Source organism: Callorhinus ursinus, unplaced genomic scaffold, assembly GCF_003265705.2.
Source record: "Callorhinus ursinus isolate GAN/ISIS: 27379988/994484 unplaced genomic scaffold, GSC_fseal_2.0 scaffold67, whole genome shotgun sequence".
NCBI lineage: Eukaryota > Metazoa > Chordata > Mammalia > Carnivora > Otariidae > Callorhinus > Callorhinus ursinus.
Window position 1 is genome coordinate 2,890,905 of NW_027397129.1, and position 20,097 is coordinate 2,911,001.

At 36.1% G+C, this 20,097-nt stretch overlaps 1 protein-coding gene across 6 annotated transcripts in view; it reads left to right on the forward strand.

The window, feature by feature from the left end:
• The window catches only part of DIAPH2 (diaphanous related formin 2), a 949,436-nt gene that overhangs the window by 804,371 nt on the left and 124,968 nt on the right, over positions 1-20,097 (forward strand). The gene's annotated exons all lie outside the window — the stretch shown is intronic.

Below are 20,097 nucleotides of genomic sequence, written 5' to 3' on the forward strand. Positions count from 1 at the left end.
CTCAGCAGCTATTTGGTTACATTCAGGTATATTTCAGATGGAGAAGATAGGGTGAATGCTTGATTCTTTCTCTTTATCAGTTTTCAAAATGATTTGTTGGTTCCCTAGCATCCCCCAAAGGTAACAAGTGAGACCTAGGAACCACCACGAATATGCTAAAGCAGACTATCTGGGCATGGGTTCTAGGCATGGGTATTTTGAAAAAGCTACCTAAGTGGTTCTGATTTACTCGTCTGTTAACTTCTACTGGTCTCCATTCCCAGAGTCTGACTTAGTAAGTTTGGGATTGGGCCCAGGATCCTGGTTTTGTTTTTGTTTTTACTTTTATAAACTCCAGAAAGTTTTCTTGAGTTGACAAGTTTGGGGAACATACACTAGACTATACTTTTTCATGCTATTCTCCCATGACATGAGTGTTACAAGTTTGCCCTCCTACAACAAACTATTACACTGAGAGCCTGCCTAGCACACACTCTGGAGTTAAACTGGTTGGGTCCAAATCTTGGTTGGCTACTTACTAGCTTTGTGACCTTGGGGAAGTTAATCACCTCTCTGTCTCTGTTTTCATGTATGTAACATGGAAATAATAGTAGGATTCACCTCATGGTTGATTTGGGGACGAAATTTAACTAATGTTAACTACATTGGTAAAGTACTTAAAACAGTGTTTGGTAAGGGTTTTTTGAACACATAGTAAAGTTTATCTCCCTCTAGGAGAGTTATCCCTGAATATTTGGTTAATAAAAGCTAGGCTTAGTTGTTAGGATTATCGTCATTATTATCATCATATTAACTGGCATTTATTTATTTTTTTGCCACCTTGTTTTGGTTATTTAACAAAGTATTTTGCACATTTTTATATGAGTGCATAGTTATCTTCCTTATTCTTTTGTACTGCTGTCTAGTATTTTTTTAAACTGACATTTAATATACCAGGCATGGTGGTTACATATTTTCTAGTTCATTTAATCTTCATGTCAATCCTTTAAGATTAGCAATATTATTCGTATTCTACATGTAAGAGAACTGAGTCTCATGAGAAGTTGAGTAAGTTGTCCAAAATAATAAGCTAATAAGTGATGGTATAGTTATATATAAAAAAAGCAGTGTGATAATTAGGAACACAGATTCTGGAGCTTAGCTGTCTGAGTTAAAATCCTGCCACTACCACTTCTTAGTTGTGCATCTTGGACAAGTTACTTAACCTCTATTTCAATCTCCTTTTTTGTAAAATGAGCATAATAGAAATACCTACCTTATAGGTTATTCTGAGGATTAAATGAATGAATACTTGCAAAGTGCCTAAAATGGTGCCTAGTACATCATAAGCACTTTGTATGTACTAACTAGTTGTTATTACTGCTATTATTAATCATTACCAATTAATTTTATTAGTTTTGGTTTAAAGAAGGCAACAGTTAAGAAGGAGAGATTGAAGGTGTTCATAGGAAGGGAAGAAACATAGGAGCATTAACTTTTAGGGGTGGAGAAAAAGGAGCGGTGTTTCTACCAAAGAGATAGACAGGATAGAAGATAATTGATGTCTAGGTGAAAGCAGATGATGAACCTCGGGACACAGACTCATTCTTACAAATTAGAACGCAAGATCATCTTTTAGGAATGACTAAAGGGAAGTAGAATTGGAAGCCTGTGGAGGCAGGAGGAGTTTGGACACACTTGAGGAGTAAGCCAAGGAGCACATAAGACATAGGCAAGTTAAGTTTTGTTCGTACTCAGTCATAACTTGATTCCCTCCCTGAGGCTAAGGAAAGTAATGTCTGGGGGAAGGGTAGCTCAACAGCCTAGTGAGGCCAACAAGTCTGGACATGGTTCAGTGGGATGGTTATGATGGTAAGTAGAAGTGAAGGTGCCTTGAGCAGGGAATCAGGAAACGTGGAATCATTTTCCAACTCTGCTATCACCTATGAGGTAGGTCACCTGACCTCTGGATCTATTAATTCCCTTATGAAATGAGATAACTAAATCAGTTTATCTCTAACGTTCCTTTAACTCCAGAATTTGTGACCCTAAGGGGTTGATTATAGAGTCTAGCTGTAGGAGAAAGGAGTCCATTGAAATGCCAAAAGTAGAAAAGTGATGGGAAGGCTCAGGGAGGTTGGGATGCAGGTTCAATAAAAGTGAAGGTAGAGGTGACTCATGCTAGTCAGGCTCAATCTCAGTCTTTTCCATCTTTAAAATCTGTATCTGTGTTCAAAAAAAATTTAAAACTAGTTTGCCATTTTTTGTAGCAGATATTGTGGATATTGTGAATTTAATAGGCTATGTTTGACACACAAAAGTAAATATTATTTATTTTAGTTTTCATATCTAAAATGTTCATTAACACATCAAAAATACAGTTTACTTATAGGGGTTTATTTTTCTGCTTTTAAGCAGAAGATAACAAAAGAGTATTTTATGCTTTCCTGTGCCCATAATCATATTACACTTTGGAATAGCTAACTAGGTTGCTTGAACACGCTGTTAACAGAACTGGTTAATCCATAATTCAGTAGGTTCTTGGCTTCCAAGTTGCCTTATTGACAAGCCTGAAGAAAGTAGATGGAACTAATTAGCACTCAAGCATTATAAAATAGGAAGAATTAAATAAAGCAGCTTCAATATTAAACTCAGACCCCTATGAAGATATTCCCTTTAGTTATGGGGATTTTGAAATGATGGACAGGCTAAACCAAAACTGATAATCCTATTACAGTCTTCTACACCCACCTAATAAGCTTCAAGAGCTGTTTCCTTAGAGTCTGGGATATTGCCATCTTCCTCTAGGCTTTTCCGTATATAGCTTATAAATTCTTTACTGTTTCCACTAAATACTTTGTTATTTAAAATAATGTAAAAGAGAGTATGTAAGTATATATACATATTGATGCATTTTGACTGTAATAATACCGTTGGCCTGTAGGGAACTTCAGATTATTAATAATTTCAGAGGAAAACTTAAGAAAAAAGCTCCAGGCTTAGCTGTAATGAGGCATTTGAATAGAAGGAAGGGTGGGGGGGGTATGTTTGTGTACATAATGAAAGTATCGGGCCCTTTGGAATGTTATGAGCCATGGTGTGCTAATAAATGATCTTTTCATTTCAGTGTTCCAGCAAACATCTTTGTACCCCTGATGTACCCTTGCAAAATGCCCTTAGTGCACATTTCCTTTTAAATATTTCTACCTCCTGACATTTGCTACTGGGGGGTAGGGTGTAACAGGGCAAATGTGGTGGAGAAAGGAGAACAGTAGTAAGAAGCAGATAAATTGGTGGTTTAGAATAATGAGCCCATTTTCAGCTGAGCTCTATGGTTCATATGAATTAATTAACCCCTTACAAGCATTTGTCTGACAATCCTAATTCTTGTTCAGTTCAATGAGTTTTATAATTATCATTTAACTAAATAGCACTAAAAACTGTTTATATCCTAACATTAAGGGAGCTTTGTAGAATTCTCTTCCTATGAATCATCTGAACTTGTTTACAATTTGCAGTAGTCTTATTTTTCTTCTGGTTTGTGCTCAGGTTGCTGTTTTGCTGTTTTAAAAAATATTTTCAGGGTACTAATTATAGAACATGCTTTCAAGTTTGGTTACCCTTCTAAGGGTAAAGGACATCAGTAAAGAACATTTTCACATTTTCATTGGAAGAATGTAGGCTTAAACTATTATCTGTCATGTTAAACAAAATTATTCCAATGATGCTAAATGGATATAGAATGATTAATTACTCATTCTTAAGACCTGTGTCATTTAGTTCCTGGTGATAAGATGGTGATAAAGCACTTTTACCCAGAAAGAGAGAAATGAGGGTATTGTATTGACGATGCTGGAAAACAGTATGAAAACACTAGAGAAATATGTTTGAGATGGGAAGCATGTGGGCCATTCCCTACTGCCTATGCCCTGTATATGTAATTAGTTTTTCTTTTCATACTAAAACTTGAGGTAATATTAATAAGTATTTTACTTAATTATGTCTTTGTTGATTGCAAGGAACAAAAAGCCATTTTTTATATTGAAGAGTAATTGACATACAATATTGTATTAGTTTCAGGTGTATAACAGTGATTTGATATTTATATACATTACAAAATGGTCACTAAGTTAAGTCTAGTTACTATATGTCATCATATAAACTTGTTACATTATTGACTATATTCCCTATGCTGTATGTTACATCCTTGCATCTTTTTTATTTTATAACTGGAAGCTATATAAATTGAGCATTTATTGAAGAGATACAGAGAGGCTCAAGGGAATTCAGGACAGGAAATATCCTACATCTAGACCTAGATCCCTGGAAATGGGATCTTCATTCTACATTCAAGCTGTCTCTGGGATGCCACACAGCCCAAGTTCATGGGCCTTTTTTAAAGAGTACTTTGCTTGTCCTGTGCTTGGAGGGAGACTCTGCTTATCTTGGTCTAACTGCCCCTTCTGGCTCCTGACAAAGACTCTTGGTCCTAATTCCACATTTCTGTGACAGGAATGTTATTTGGTGCCCCCCCCCCCCTTTTTTTGCATTAGGGCCTAGGATGGCTGCCCTTTAGGTCAGATTCCTACCCAGGTTCAGTCAGCTGTTACTGTCTATGTTATATGATAACTAATTTAATTCTCACAACAATCCTATTGGATGGGTTAAGTACTATTATTCCTTTTTTAGAGGGGGAAAGTGAGGCAAGAAGAGGTTAAGTAACATTTCCAAGGTCATGTATCTCCAGGGTCTGTGCTCTGAACCAGCATGTTCTACTGATAGGTGCTATATGCTGAGTTAGAAAATCTGGTTTCTAGTCCTTGACCTGCCACTATGTGAATGACTTAGAGGAAATCACTTAATTTCCATGGGCATTCAGCCATTCCATGAACACTTTAAAAATTATTTTTCTAATTATTTTTATTAAAATGCTAAAGCGGGAAATAGAAGCCCAATAACACATTGTGTTTAGGCTTCTTTGGTTATAAGGAATAGAAATTAAACTGGCTTGAACTAAGTGGAATTTATTCAAGGACATGGTAGGCAACCTTTTGGGCATCCAAGGACAGGAAACAGCAGTCAGATCACAGAGTGCCTTGGACTGGAAACAACTGAAAATAATTTGAAATATAAGTTGCTTTCTGTGTCCTTCCATATTCTCATTCATCTCTGTCTCCTCTTTTTCTCTATTGGTTTCCTTTGTTTAAACATGACTGCCATAGCTGTGATAAAGCATGACCCTTACTTCAAGTGCTAATCTTTATGTGACACTGGTATTTTTGACCAAATTCTTGTGACAGAATCTAACTGGTACAGCCTAGCCAATGGATTTGTTCCCATGGGTTGGGTGTCCAACCTGTTTCAATCAACCAGGGCAGGAATAAGATCACATGGTTCATCGGATTGCTACCTCTTCCAGGAACTATATGGAACAGCATATTCTCTGAGAATGAAGTATGGGAAGGGCAAGCAAATGGACAGATGTTTGCTATACCCCTAATTCTAATACTACAACACTGTTTAAAATATATTGTGTATTTCTCCATAGATCATCGTTTTGGCTACATAGATATTTTTCCATTTAATAAGCACTTGCCATATACCAAGAGTATATTAGGTGCTGGCCCTCCATTTCCTTACCTGTAAAATGAATGATCCTGGGGTGCCTGGGTGGCTCAGTCAGTTAAGCGTCTGCCTTAGGCTCAGGTCGTGATCTCAGGGTCCTGGGATCGAGCCCCACATCGGGCTCTCTGCTCAGTGGAAAGTCTGCTTCTCCCTCTCCCTCTGTGATCTCTCTCACTTTCACTCTCTCTCAAACAAATAAAATCTTTAAAAAAAATGAATGACCCTGTCCAGCCTTACAATTCTGAACACACACACACACACACACACACACATTTATGCATTTATTTATATTTTAATGAATATATTGCTCTTACTACCAATCCAACAAGAATTTATTTATCCAAATAAATGTTCTTCAGAGGGCCATGATTTGAGCTAAAGAAGAAATTCAGTATCATAGTCTTTGTAGTTTTTAGCCAAACTTTAATATTATGTGGCTTAATTACCCAGCTTATTTATTCTATTCAGCCTTGAAATACTCATCTTATTTTCCAAAACTCAGGTCTACTATGAAAGATCAAAGATTTGCTCTCATTGAAACTATTGAAAAGAATGTGAGACTGACTCTAAATATATTCCAAAGAGGCACTTCACAAATGGCTCACACAATGATAGAATCAAGCAATGATTCAATAACTCCCACAGCAACCACACTGATGAGGCTAGATCTCATTTGCCAATACATGTAGGTTATTTAAAAAGTCATTCACATTACTTATAGTATCAAGATTATAAGAAAGTATAAAAAAATACAAATGCCCAGTTCAAGCTAGTTAGCCAGTTATGTGACTTAAAAAATAATTTGGTTGGGTTCTTTCCTGAAATGCTAAAAAGAAAAAGAATTCTTTCTTTTTTTTCCTATCTCCCATTTACTTAAACTACTATAACCCATGATCAGTATACTTTTCTTTTCTTATGCCCACAGAGAAAAAATAAGATTGAAATGCTATGGACACACCGAAAACTAAGTAGGTGAATTTAGAGCCTTTAGAAGACTGGGAACACCACCCTGCCATAGATCTCTCCCCGAACCAGCCAATTTCATTAATCCTTGTTTGTTGTTGTTTCCCCATAGTTGTGCAGAATCAGTGCTACAAGTACAGGCAAAAGCCAACCAAGTAGATTTACCAAATCTGTTGGTATTTGCTTGGTTTCATGTTGGTGTTAGACACTGTCTTATTGTGATGGCTATGTAGCTTGAATATGTGTGTTTGTGTAGGTATGTATGAATATATTTCTGCTGACAAGTTCAAAATCATGCTTTATTCAAGAAGTGATTTGAGAAAAGTACTGTATATATTTTTCGCTTTTTGTAGATGAAAATATCTTAATTTCTCTCTTTAAATTAGTCTATCTAGATTAGTCATTTTAATTTCTAAGATGAAGACAATTTTAAAGCTAAAATTAGCTTTCTATCTAAGCAGTATAATCTCATGAATACATCCTTTTTCTGAGACTTAGAACAATAAATGTTTTACTTAATTCAAGAATAACTGATATGAAAAGTCCATCATAAAAGTGATTTCAGAAGTTTCAAATGTTAACCACAGTTTCCATAATCTAAAGGCCCGTGTTTCTTATTTAATTCCAAGGTAAGTCACTTGTTATTTCTAAAAATCTGCTAATAGTTATACTAATTTTTGTTGTCACATAAAGATTTAAAACCAATATACAGTCTTCCTCCTTTCTAATAAACTGGTATACCATTTTCTACACTTTTCCTGTGGAATTATACTTTAGGTCCTAAGATACAGTATAGAAGAATCCTAAATGTGACCCAGAGGGGCACGTGGGTGACTCATTTGGTTGAGCATCTGACTCTTTGTTTTAGCTCAAGTCATGAACTCAGGGTGGTGAGATGGAGCCCTGCATTGGCTCTGTGCTCAGTGGAGAGTCTGCTTGAGATTCTCTCTCCCTCTCTCCCAACTCAAGCACATGCATGCTCTCTCTACCCCCCCAAATAAATAAATAAATCTTAAAAAAAATAAAGTAAATGTTATCCAGGAGCTCCATTTTTACAGGACATATTTTTGGTGTTAATCACAGTCCTGACTCATTCCTGTCCTGGCCCTATGTCTCATCTCTGTTCTACATTTATAAGCTGGCTTTAATGGCTAGGGAGGAAAGAAAAATAAAATAACTCTAAGATGAATAGTAGAATTTTTTAAGTTGAAAATAACTTTAACATGTATTTCATAGTCTACAAGGGAATAAGCAGATAATTTATATATATATGTATATGTGTTTGTGTGTGTGTATATATATATATATGTATATATAAATATAAAACTTGTGTCTGTTTGGAGTTTTCAGATACCATAATTTATCCCTTCGGAAAATCCTAGCAGAGACCATGTATTTAATATGGGGGTACACAATTAGATGGTTAATCTAAACCTAGAACAATGTGATTTGAGCTGATTTGTTGAGGGACTGTACAAGCTGAAAAATCAGCTTGGCGACATTCCTGCTGGGATTGGGCTTCAATAAATGTTTGTGGTGGTATGTGGAGTCCATGCCAATTTAGTCAGATCACTGGGGCTTAGGAGATGATGCACACAGTAAAACTTGAGTTCACTGCTTATCGGAGAATGAGTGAAGGCTCCCAAGCTGAAGGTTCATTAGGTCAGTCTGTAAGAGCTGTCAATCAGAGCAAGTGGGCAGGGGAATACTTTTTTTAAAAAAAATAGAAGCAAAAGTTTCCCACTTAGGAGTTTTCCACATTGTATCCCTACTGCCATTACACTGTCCTCTCCAAGGAGTAGAATACTAGGCCATTAGAATGTTCCTAATGTCAACTACTGACCACTGTCACTTATGAGCATGGCTGCTGCTGTCCTTTTTGTAATTATCGTCATCATCTAGGGTGAATAGGACAGAATGGTTCTCAAAGTACACAAGACTCTAAGGGGATAGGGACTTGTGTCATATTCATTAGCCCCGGTATCTTACCACAGTGACACGCAGAACATTCTCAGTTGTCTGTTGATCTTAACACCAAGAACAGAAACCACTATGTGAATCTAGCTTATATACCTACAGCCTTTACCACCCCACTCCCCATCCCTCTTGGTCTAACAAAATTTGAGAAAATCATTTCTTATATTTCTTCCATATTGTCAAGTATGTATTATTTTATATTTAGCAAGCCTGCGTTGTTTGATTTTGGTATATCTGTTGAGATAAATAAAATATTTCAAAGGACTTTTTTTTAATGGATTATTGTAAAGGATACCAAGAAAGTGTGAGTTTTTTTAAATATTTTTTTTAATTTAAGTAATCTCTACACCCAACGTGGGGCCCAAACTCACAACCCTGAGAACAAAAGTTGCATGCTCTATTGACTGAGCCAGCCAGGCACCCCTACAATTTATTAGGTTTTGTGTGCACATTTTACTTAACACTACATGTTAGTTAATTTATTTTATTTTATTTTATTTTAAGATTTTATTTATGTATTTGACACAGAGAGACACAGCAAGAGAGGGAACACAAGCAGAGGGAGTGGGAGAGAGAGAAGCAGGCTTCCTTCCCATGGAGCAGGGAGCCCGATGCGGGGCTCGATCCCAGTACCCTGGGATCGTGACCTGAGCCGAAGGCAGACGCTTAATGACTGAGCCACCCAGGTGCCCCTACATGTTAGTTATCTTATTAACTATATAGATGATTGTGATACTGATACTATATCCATGTGACAAATCACAACAAAGGTAGTATGTTGTCTATACCTGTTGTAACTTGAACAGACTGACAGATGGCACAGTTCACCTCATCAAATATGCCAGAAACCGTGATAGGATTGACAAAACAAATAGTTCAGCTAAGAAAATGACAGGTTGATGATGGCATCGCAGGCTCTAATTATTAGCATCACCAATATAATGTGAATATATAATGTAAATGATATAGTTTTTAACTCCTTTTTAATCACCAAATTAAGCTAGAGTTGTATTTATAAATCTATGTTCATGTCTAATATTTAAAATTAATTTGCGAGGGGCACCTGGGTGGCTCAGTCGTTAATCGTCTGCCTTTGGCTCAGGTCATGATCCCAGGGTCCTGGGATCGAGCCCCGCATCGGGCCCCCTCCTTGGCGGGAAGCCTGCTTCTCCCTCTCCCACTCCCCCTGCTTGTGTTCCCTCTCTTGCTGTGTCTCTCTCTGTCAAATAAATAAAATCTTTAAAAATAAAATAAAATAAAATAAATTTGCGAAAAAATACCCTTCTCAGAATAGAGATTTAGAAAATCTATTCCATTAAACATAAGTTGATTTTATTTCCAGGGGGCATCCATTAGGACAAACATCATGAAAGGGCCACCGCCCAAAATGTTGATTCCCTGGCTGACACCTGGAAGAAAAATAAACTTATGTTTAATGGAGTAGACTGTCTAAATCCCTGTTTTGAGAAGAGTGCACATTCATGAATATGTATTCATTGCTGAATTCAATAGATTCTAATAGCAAAGGGCATTTGTATCATAAAAAGTAGCATTTATTCATTAACTTAGTTCTTTCCAAAGAAAGAAGCAAAAATGCAGCTTGGGATGGAATGCTGGCAATAACCAGTTCATTCATTTATTGTGTGACACATTCATCATGGCCTGTATAATAACCAATGAAATAAAAATGTTATATGTGTATACACTGTAGTCTAATATTTACCCTGAACCAATATTAAAAATGTGCTACTCAGTGATTTTTGTCTTATTCAGTGTTCTGGGTTTAGTATAATACCTATTTGCACATTTCAAAGAATTCCTTCTGTTTATTTCTTCTTTTCTGCAATATTAAATCATCCATTTGCAACATGGGCTAATCCAAGATCAGCCACATAAATGGCCTGAGTGCTGTTTTAAACAAGATTGGGTGATGGTATAACATGACTTTTTAAGAAAGTCAGATGCCTAAGTTTGCAGTAAAACAAGATAATCATTTCAACCAGTCTCCTTCTTTCTGCCTAGGCACTGCACAAGGTGCCATATATAACCATATCACTACATCTTCTCAGCATTCCTGAATATCAGGTTTTGTTTTCCCAAGTTTATAGAAGAATGGAAGATTTGAGAGGTTAAGTTGGTTCGCAATGGTCACAGCTAGTGAGCAGTTGAATCAGAATCTGAATACCACTTTGTCTAATTTCAAACCGCATGCTCTGTTTTTCCTTGCAATGTTGCCTTTCACTTGGGGGCTCATGCAAAAGATTTATGAGATGACTCAGATTTTCTTCTGTCACACTCCTAGAAACACTTGTAGCTGAATTTTTAGTTCTTGCCTCAGATAAGACTAGTAACATCACCACATTTTAAAAGAGTGATTAATTTGTAGAAATATTTCTTGGAATACTTTTAAGAGTTTTCATATCAGAGAGTTGAAAATTCATGCTGTGCCATCTCATGCAGGTAGATATAAATCCGTTTCTTAAAGATCTCTGGTGAAAAACAGTTTAGGTTTTTCCATGGCAATTTACCCTACCTTAAAAGGCTTACAGATAGGTGAATGCTCATTGTTAGGGCCAATGACGTAATGCCCAGTTCCAATGAATCAAGCCAATAAAATAATAATCCTTTTAAAAGTTATAATCTTCAGAGGGTCCCTGGAAATTACTTAGAGGAAGTTTATGTGATTTTGCCATTTCTCTAGGAAAGGCAGTTAAGTCTGAACTTTTAAATGAGCAGGTCTTGAGTGGGTCACAAGATTTTTATTTTGCATTTAGATTCAAAATATTTTTTATTTTCCATTTGGATTTGGATAATACTTTATGATTTTTTTTGAGAGAGAGCAAGCATGACCTGGGGGAAGGGGCAGAGGGAGAGGGAGAATCTCAAGTAGATTCCGCACTAAGCTCGGAGCCCGCTGTGGGGCTCAATTTCACGACCCTGAGATCATGACCTGAGCCAAAATCAAGAGTCGGCACATAACCAACTGAGCCATCCAGGCGCCCCTGGATTCCCTTAATACTTTAAATCACAGATCTCTACCTTAAATGTAAATGAATGGAATGTTGAAAATTGATATAACTTAAAAAATTATCACAGTTGTTTTCAGGTAGCTTTACTCTTCATTTTAGGTATCCTATCCTATATTGTAACTGGTTGCTTGTTTGTTCTTTTAACAAGACTGTGAACAATTGGAGGGCAATAATTATGTCTTATTCATCACAGTGTCCCTAGTATTTAGCGTAATGCTTGACACAGGAAGGGATCAGTAATTATCTGTTGAATAAGTGAATTCATTTCTCCAACTGATTCAGCTTAGACTAGCCTTTCTCATACTTTTCCACAAAGGCATCCTGCTTATTTACTGCTGTTTTTCTATCTTGGTTCATATTATTTCTCTCACCTGGAGTTATCTTTCCTTCTGTTCTTCACCTAAATAAATCCAACTAGTTCTTCCGACAAGAATTACCTATGCTCTAAGGTTGCTTTTTTTTTCTTTTTTCTTTTTTTTAATTTTCTTATTGTTATGTTAATCACCATATATTACATCATTAGTTTTTGATGTAGTGTTCCATGATTCATTGTTGGCATATAACACCCAGTGCTCCATGCAGAACGTGCCCTCTTTAATACCCATCACCAGGCTAACCCATCCCCCTACCCTCCTCCCCTCTAGAACCCTCAGTTTGTTTTTCAGAGTTCTAAGGTTGCTTTTATTATTATTTTTCTTTATTTATGGTCAGATTACATAATTATCAGTCCTTTGAGAGTATCTTGTTTCATAATGGAATAGTCATAAGATATTGAATTATTTAACCATTAAGTACTCGTCTGTAGTTGATACATGAGTCCTCTTCTGGCTATTCTAGCTATCACAGAGTCATGCCCCCCCCACCCATACTCCTTTAGCCCCCATGGGCTGTCCCATACACTTTAGCCCTTTATTATATTATTTGTCAAATTTTTAATGTTTTTGACCTTGTCTCTCTAAGCATTATGAAAAGTTCCCGTGTTTTTTACACTATATTCTCTCCCCTTCATAATGACTTAAGCGTAGACTAGACCAAGAGATGACAAACTGTGGCTTACAGGCCAAATCTGGCCCAAATTCTAAGAATCATTTTTACATTTTTTAATGATTGAAAACAATCACAAGAATATTTTGTGATGTGAAAATTAAATGAAATTTAACTTTCCATAAGTAAAGTTTTCTAGAACATAGTCATGTTCATTCATTTATATCTTATCTGTGGCTGCTTTGGTACTACTACAATGGAGTTGAGTACTTGTGACAGAGACCCTATGGCCCACAAAGCATGGAATACTACCTGACCCTTTACAGAGAAGGTTTGCCAACTGCTGGACTAGACCAACAATGAGTACTTATTGGTTAAATAATTCAGTATCTTATGACTATTCCATTATGAAACAAGATACTCTCAAAGGACTGATAATTATGTAATCTGACCATAAATAAAGAAAAATAATAATAAAAGCAACCTTAGAGCATAGGTAATTCTTGTCTTCTATCTGATGAGATACAAAAATTTCCATTTTCTCCATCTGTGCCGAACTGTAGTGCCCTTAGCAGTTTGAAGCCTTCTCAACATGTGCAGAACCTCTTCCTGTGAAGATTCTTAAGAATAGGGTAGATGATTATCATTCTGGGATGGACTGGATAACCACGAGTATTGTACAGCTCAATGATTCCTGGAATCTCTTCTATATGTAAACCTTGCTTTATTAAAAATGAGAAAATTGGTTTGTGAAAATGAAGTCTTCTCATCCCCCCAAATTCCCTCAGTCTCCTGTGCCAGAACCCCTACCTTCTCCACTTTTAGTTTAATCTAGTTCTTTTAATTAAGTAGGAGATAATTAAAGTTCACAAAGTTTAAACCAAGTGGATTTGATTTAGTGATAAAAATCTGTGGTTTGTCAGCTTTTCAAGGCATAATCCTGGCTTCAGCCTTATCTGACAGTCAGCCTAGCAGGTCTGAGGATATAAACCAGAGCATCTCATCCTCTCAGGCATTACTTGCTATTTATCTTTTGAGGCATAATTTATTATTGCCCTATAGAAAACGAGTAGGGTTAAATAAGTATAAAAGGCCCCTATCTGCTTTGGCACAATTAATTCATTTAGCATGCAGTTGTCAGTGATTAGGACTACAACGTGTATAGGTATATTTCAAATGAGGGAGGGGGGAATCCTCTAAACATAGCTTATTTGATTAATGTAAATTATTCTTTTACTCACTGAATATGTAAAGTATGTAAATTTAGTCCTGCTGTCAAAAGGTAGCTCTGTGTCATTAGTTTCTGCATCAGACAAGGCCTACTGCATCCTGTACTGCATTTTCAGAGAGGTAATGCTAATGACAGCTTGCACAATTGCCTTAATGAGCCAGAAAGGTGTTCTTTCTTATTCGCATTTAGCTACTTAGAGTCATCTGAAATAAAGATCATCTGTAGATATTACAGAGTGGAAAAAGCCATGGGTTATCTTATTAATGTGTTTCTCCAAGAGTGTTAAGAATGAACCATCAATCAGTCGTTTGCCAAGAAAATGGCTTGTTGTCAGTGCTACCTAGGTGATATGACACTTGAAATGCAAGTTTTAAAGATTCTAACTACCATGCTAGCTAAGTAAATAAGAGTTGTCAAGCTGCATCTCTTGGTCATTTCAGGAAAGGTTGTAGGGCTTCCCAAATTGATTACAAAATAACATTAGTATTGTAAGCCTAAAGTGAACAACATGACCCATTTAAAAAAAAATAAGACACTGTACATGAGTTATCAGGAAGATGTTAGAATCCACCCACATGCACCATATTACATGTAAAATTCAGCTCAATTGCAGCTTTACTTTGTGTTGTTAGAACCCAACGCATTAATACTTAAGACAAATTTCCTTTCATTCTAAGTGAAATGTTCATATTTTCTTATTAATTTCAGTCCATTAGAGATAATTCATACCACATTAATATAAAGATTGAAAAAGTCTTGTTCAAATTTTGGTTTCATTAATGAAATACATACCTGTAATTCACTATGGCGTTTTGATTTGGCTATATAATGTAGCTATACTATTCACATGGAGCCAAGAAAAGTAGTGGTTTAACACATTAATATTGTAAAGGTATATATTTATACTTAAGCCATTCCATTTAGCCAAGGATTTGCATAAACTGGCCAGGTTTATCTTAGGCTTGTGATAGAAGTGAAATAGCAAAGTTACAACCACTCCAAGCTAAAGTTCCTTTCTGTCACCATATCTGCATCTTGCCTAATCTTAAGTAAATTGTATGTCTCCTATGTCTGAGGACTGAAAGTCTGAAATTCAACCAGTATTTAAGAATTTAAAAAGTACTTTTGTACAGAAGTTGTACTGTGAGATATGACTTCAAAAAAATCTGAGCTGTACAATTGTTTAATTGAATGAGTAGTACTATTTTAAAAAACTATATCTTTTTCAGATTAAATAATCCATTGCGCTAAAAAGGAAAAGTTAGGCAAGTGAATCATCTCTGTAGTTTTCAGAAGGTGAATCAAATAATTACTAAATTGACTTCAAGTATCATGTGAAATTATATTTTCCTACAAATGTCTTATTGAAACCTCACATTGATTTCTGTGTGTGTTTGAACCCTGAAGTGAAGTGTGAAGACTATTAAAGAATGTAGATTTAATGCCTAGGTAATTGGGTACTTTTCCAGTTATAGACCTTCATGAAGTTTCCAATGAAACAACACTGAGGAGTTCCTCATCACAGCTACATCATAAATGACAAAAACTCAGCAATCTAGGCATAATTTGGTCATAAGTGGAAGAGTGACTCTTTTTTTTTTTAAAGATTTTTATTTATTTATTTGTCAGAGAAAGAGCACAAGCAGGGGGAGCAGTAGAGGGAGGGGGAGAAGCAGGCTCCTCACCGAGCAAGGAGCCCGATGTGGGAGTCGATCCCAGGACCCTGGGATCACGACCTGAGCCGAAGGCAGACGCTTAACAACTGAGCCACCCAGGTGTCCCAAGAGTCACTCTTATAGTTACTTATTTGTGGGATTTTCCAAAGCTAGCTTGCATCATAACTTTCTTATAAGGAGAAACGTTTCATGAGACTCTTTTTGTGTTGCCACAGTTGTGTAACAATCCCCAAAGAAGTGCAATGTGCATACACTTAAAGCATTCATTTCATAATGCTTATTGCTAGTAAAGCCAAAATTTCTATTCCACAATTATAAACTGATGGAGATGGTAATTACAATGCATTATTTGTCAAATTTTACTCTTTTTTCAAAATCCCAAAGAAAATGTGACATTCTACTATGTCTTTGAATCTCTGATTATGTAAATTTTTTTGTCTATAACACATTATTTGGTTTCTCTGCAGCTCTGTTTTCAAGCTGATGATGCTAAAATTTGTGTTAATTCACATCTAGGCATATGGGTATATTTGAAATCACCTAATTTGAAATTGTAGTTCTTAGAGTTAGCTCTAAGAAATGTAATTATGTAAAGAATATTTTGAATGAAATATTGAATAAATTAGTAGAAACATAGTTAATTTTTCAATGCATCTCCAAATAGTAGGCTTGGAAAGTGGTGCTTTTCTACTTTAATTTTAAATCTTGTACATTTTATGGGCAAGAAGCAAGTTTATCCCTATATTAGGCAAGTCAGATTAAATGCTAGTTCTATTAATTCAAAGAAACTAGGCTCATTTGATGATGACTTAATGCTGGTTAAAAAATACCAAGATAAGGAAATTCTTGGTTCCTTCCTGTATTTTCCTATCTTTTTCCCCCAGTGTTCTTGTTTTGTTAAATCATGATAGAATGCCATGGGACCGCATTGTTCTTTGAATCTCATGATTAGTTGTTTTTAATCCCATTCCTGATAGCCATTTTTAAAATATCAAACTTTTTCTGTAAAAAGAGAAAGGAGAATTTTGACTTCCAAAGTGACTTACAAGCTATTCCAATGATTGGTTGTATTTGAGAAAGGCAATGCACCCTTTCTTTTTCCTTCAAAATCAGTAATACTGCATATTTCCTTTTCTAAAACAGGAAAGAATGAACCATGTATCACAGTTCTCTCATCTATGGCAAATCTATAATTTTTGAGTCCTTACTTTTGGCCTCCACCCTCATTGGGGGCTACTTCTCTCTGATTAGTTTGTGTTTATCAGAGAATTATAACAGGCAGAGAGTATGTCTTACCTTTCTACTGGAAAGGTAATTTCTACCCCAGACAACTAAAACTTGAGCTAAACCCATTCCTCAGAAAAAGAAAGGCCAGGAAGTCATTTTGCTTTCTGGGAGGCTTCAGAGATCAAGGAAAAGAAGAGGAGGGAAAGCCTTGGTATCTATTCCAGAATTGTCCTTGATTGTTAAACTTTGATCTCATCTCTCAATGGTAGGTACATCATCAACATTCTGTGTATACCTCGTAAATGAAAGCAAACTACCAGCAGCTGCAGGTTTTCTTTAAAATTGTGCCCTTTGTTTTTTTCCTTTGCATGTTCTATTTCCCCAATTAACTTTGTGAGCCCTGGGCAAGTTAGTTAACCTCTCTGAGCCCCAAAGGCCTCATCTATAAAATGAGTGGTTTAGAATAAATGATCTTTATGGTCCTTTCCACTGTGAACATTCTATGCTGTGAAACCTCAAAGCTATAAACTATAAGAGAGTAAGAGCCAATTTTTTTAAACATTTTTAATCCCTCCAGCAGGGCCTAATGTAACTTTGAGTTTACTACCTTGCTCCTGCTATGTGAAGTAGAGTATAGATTTTTTGAAGACAGCTCTAACATGTACTAAACTAGATTAGAAATTGGACATTCTGTTTTAACTGCAAGTCAGGTTATTTATTAGGTATAGATGTCCTACGAGCTTGCATGTTTCAGTAGTAAAAACATTGTGGGAAATGAATCATTGGGATGAGATTACGTAACCCCATTTAGAGGAATAATACTCCAATAATTGACTATAAAAGGATTGTGGGTTGAACTGTGTCCCTCCCACCCCCTCAAGAAAGGTATGTTGATGTCCTAATTCCCTGGTACCTGTGAACATGACCTTATTTGAAAATAGGGTCTTTGTAGATGTGATAAAGTTGAGATAAGATCACACTGAATTAGGGTGAGCCCTAAAACCAATGACTGGTATCTTTATAAGACCATATGGAGACACAGGGATCAAGAGACCCACAGGGAGAATGACATGTGATGATGGAAGCAGAGATTGCAGTGATGCAGCTCCAAGTCAAGGGATACCAATGGACTGATGGCAACCACCAGAAGCTAGGAAAGAGGCACCAAACAGATTCTCCTTCAGACCCTTCAGAAAGAACCAAATATTACCAGCAATTATTTCATACTTCTAGGCTCCAGAGCTGTGAGAGAATACATTTCTGTTGTTTTAAGCCACCCGGTTTGTAGTATTCATTACGATAGCCATAGGAAACTAATACAGAAGGTTTGGACACCAGCCTAAGCAAAGTCCCCAAGGGATATGGCTCGACTTGATCAGTCATAGATTGCAACCACTGTAGGATATCTCCCTTCAGCCTAGGACATCTTTATAAATCGAGATGAAAACTGACCAGTATGATTTCTTTTGAAGCAACCCAGAATTCTGTAAGAGATTAGGAACTATCTTATAAAAACTCTAATCAGCCTAAACTAGTATCCTATTTGTTATAACTATTACTGGTCTCTTGAAAGCCACCTTTGACCCAACATTTAATAACCACAAGCCTAAAGGTAAGCTGCAGAAAGACTATTCCTTAGAGTTATTGTCCATTTATTGATATACCTTTTTCTACCTTATGCAGGTTTGCTTTGTCTGTTTTTAGTTAACTGTTTATACAGTTAGATACTGAAGATTTTTGAGCTTGAAAATAATTTTCAAAGAATGAACAGTGAATATATCCATTTAATCTGTTTATTTGTCCATTAGGAATAATCTCTCTCCTACTCTCTACCTATGAAAACCTCATCTATTCCTCCACCATGCATAGCTCAGATCTCTTCTACCTCATGAAGGCACCATTGACCACCCTATTTTGAAGTAATCTGCTTTCCATAATTACATAATTTATGCTATGTAATTCCCTTGATGTTTAGCAAATAGTACCCTTCATTATAGTTTTGTTTTTATATCTGTGTGACTCATTTCCTCAACTAGATTGTTCTTAGAGGATGGGAATTATAATTCATGCTGTTTTGTATTTCTACCCTGTACCTGTAATACACAAAGAGCAGTGTATACACATCGTAAAGTACGTTGTGATGAGTATTTTTCAATTATGGTGGACAGATTATAACAGAATTGACAACTTAATTCAACAATTAACTGATTCTAGGCATAACCTTATAGAATTCATCATTATTTGAAAAAAAAAACAAGACAATCTATATTCTAAGACTCTGGCACAGAATTTCTGGTTAATAGTGATTGTCATAATTTATTCTCTTGCCTGTTATTTTCAAGTTATGTTATTGCTTTGAGCTCATTTTTAAAAGCAGTATTTATAAATGTAATTCATAAAAGTATGGTATCATTGGCCAATGAAAAGAATTGCTGCCAGTTTTAGAGAAGAAACTATAGTTTACTAGAAATTGCAGACCTCCTCACAAAAGTGATGAATTAACAACCACATACAGCATTATGAAAGCTAGTTATAGTTGGTTTAAACCAGTCTCTCTCTCTTTGGCATTCTCAATCTTTTTAAACAGCTAGGATATAATAACATTTTAAAAATTAAAGTATTTCACATAACCAAGAACATGATATGAAATGAGCAACATTAAGCTCAAAACAATTGAAGCTTCAAATACTGGAGCGGGCAAGAATTTTAAACAGCCCAAATGAATAAGGAGACAACATTGTTGTGCTTCTTCAGATGCAGTAATAATTAGGCTCAGAGGTTAGCAGGAAGAGATTTTATAACAATAATGGCTCCCAGTACCATTTTTCTCTTGTGACTTTGACTTACAAAGGTGAAGCTTTTATTTGAAGAGTTGATACAATGCAGCTGCAGACAGCAGGGGGGGAGAATTTGGCCAAAAGGCTGGACTCTTTCAAACATCTATGAGAGAGGGAGAGTTTGAGAGGGAAAGACTGGGAGAAATTGAGAGTTAGAAAAGGAGGAGGGGAGGGGACAAAAAAAAAGAAAAGATTTACATTACCAATAACAAATCAAAGCTGAAACTTTGCCTTGCCTGTTGTCATTCATTGCCATTCATACTTAGAAAGCAGACTGCTGTGATAATTGATTTGATGGTCCAGCTTGAGTGGAAGCACTTCTGGGCATAGCGGGCCTCAGAGAGGCTAAAAAAGAAGAAAAGGTGGGAATGAAATAATGCGCTACTTTCTCCTCAGAGGCATGTGGCCCAGTTTTTAAGAACAGAAAAACATGCTCTGGGGTAGGAAGAGTAGAATGGGGAGGAACCTAAAGAACTTAGTAATAAATACAAAAATGACCATATAGCTCTAGTCAGATAAAAATAGGCATTCAAACAGAGACAATAAAAGGACGTATTTTACTGACAGGT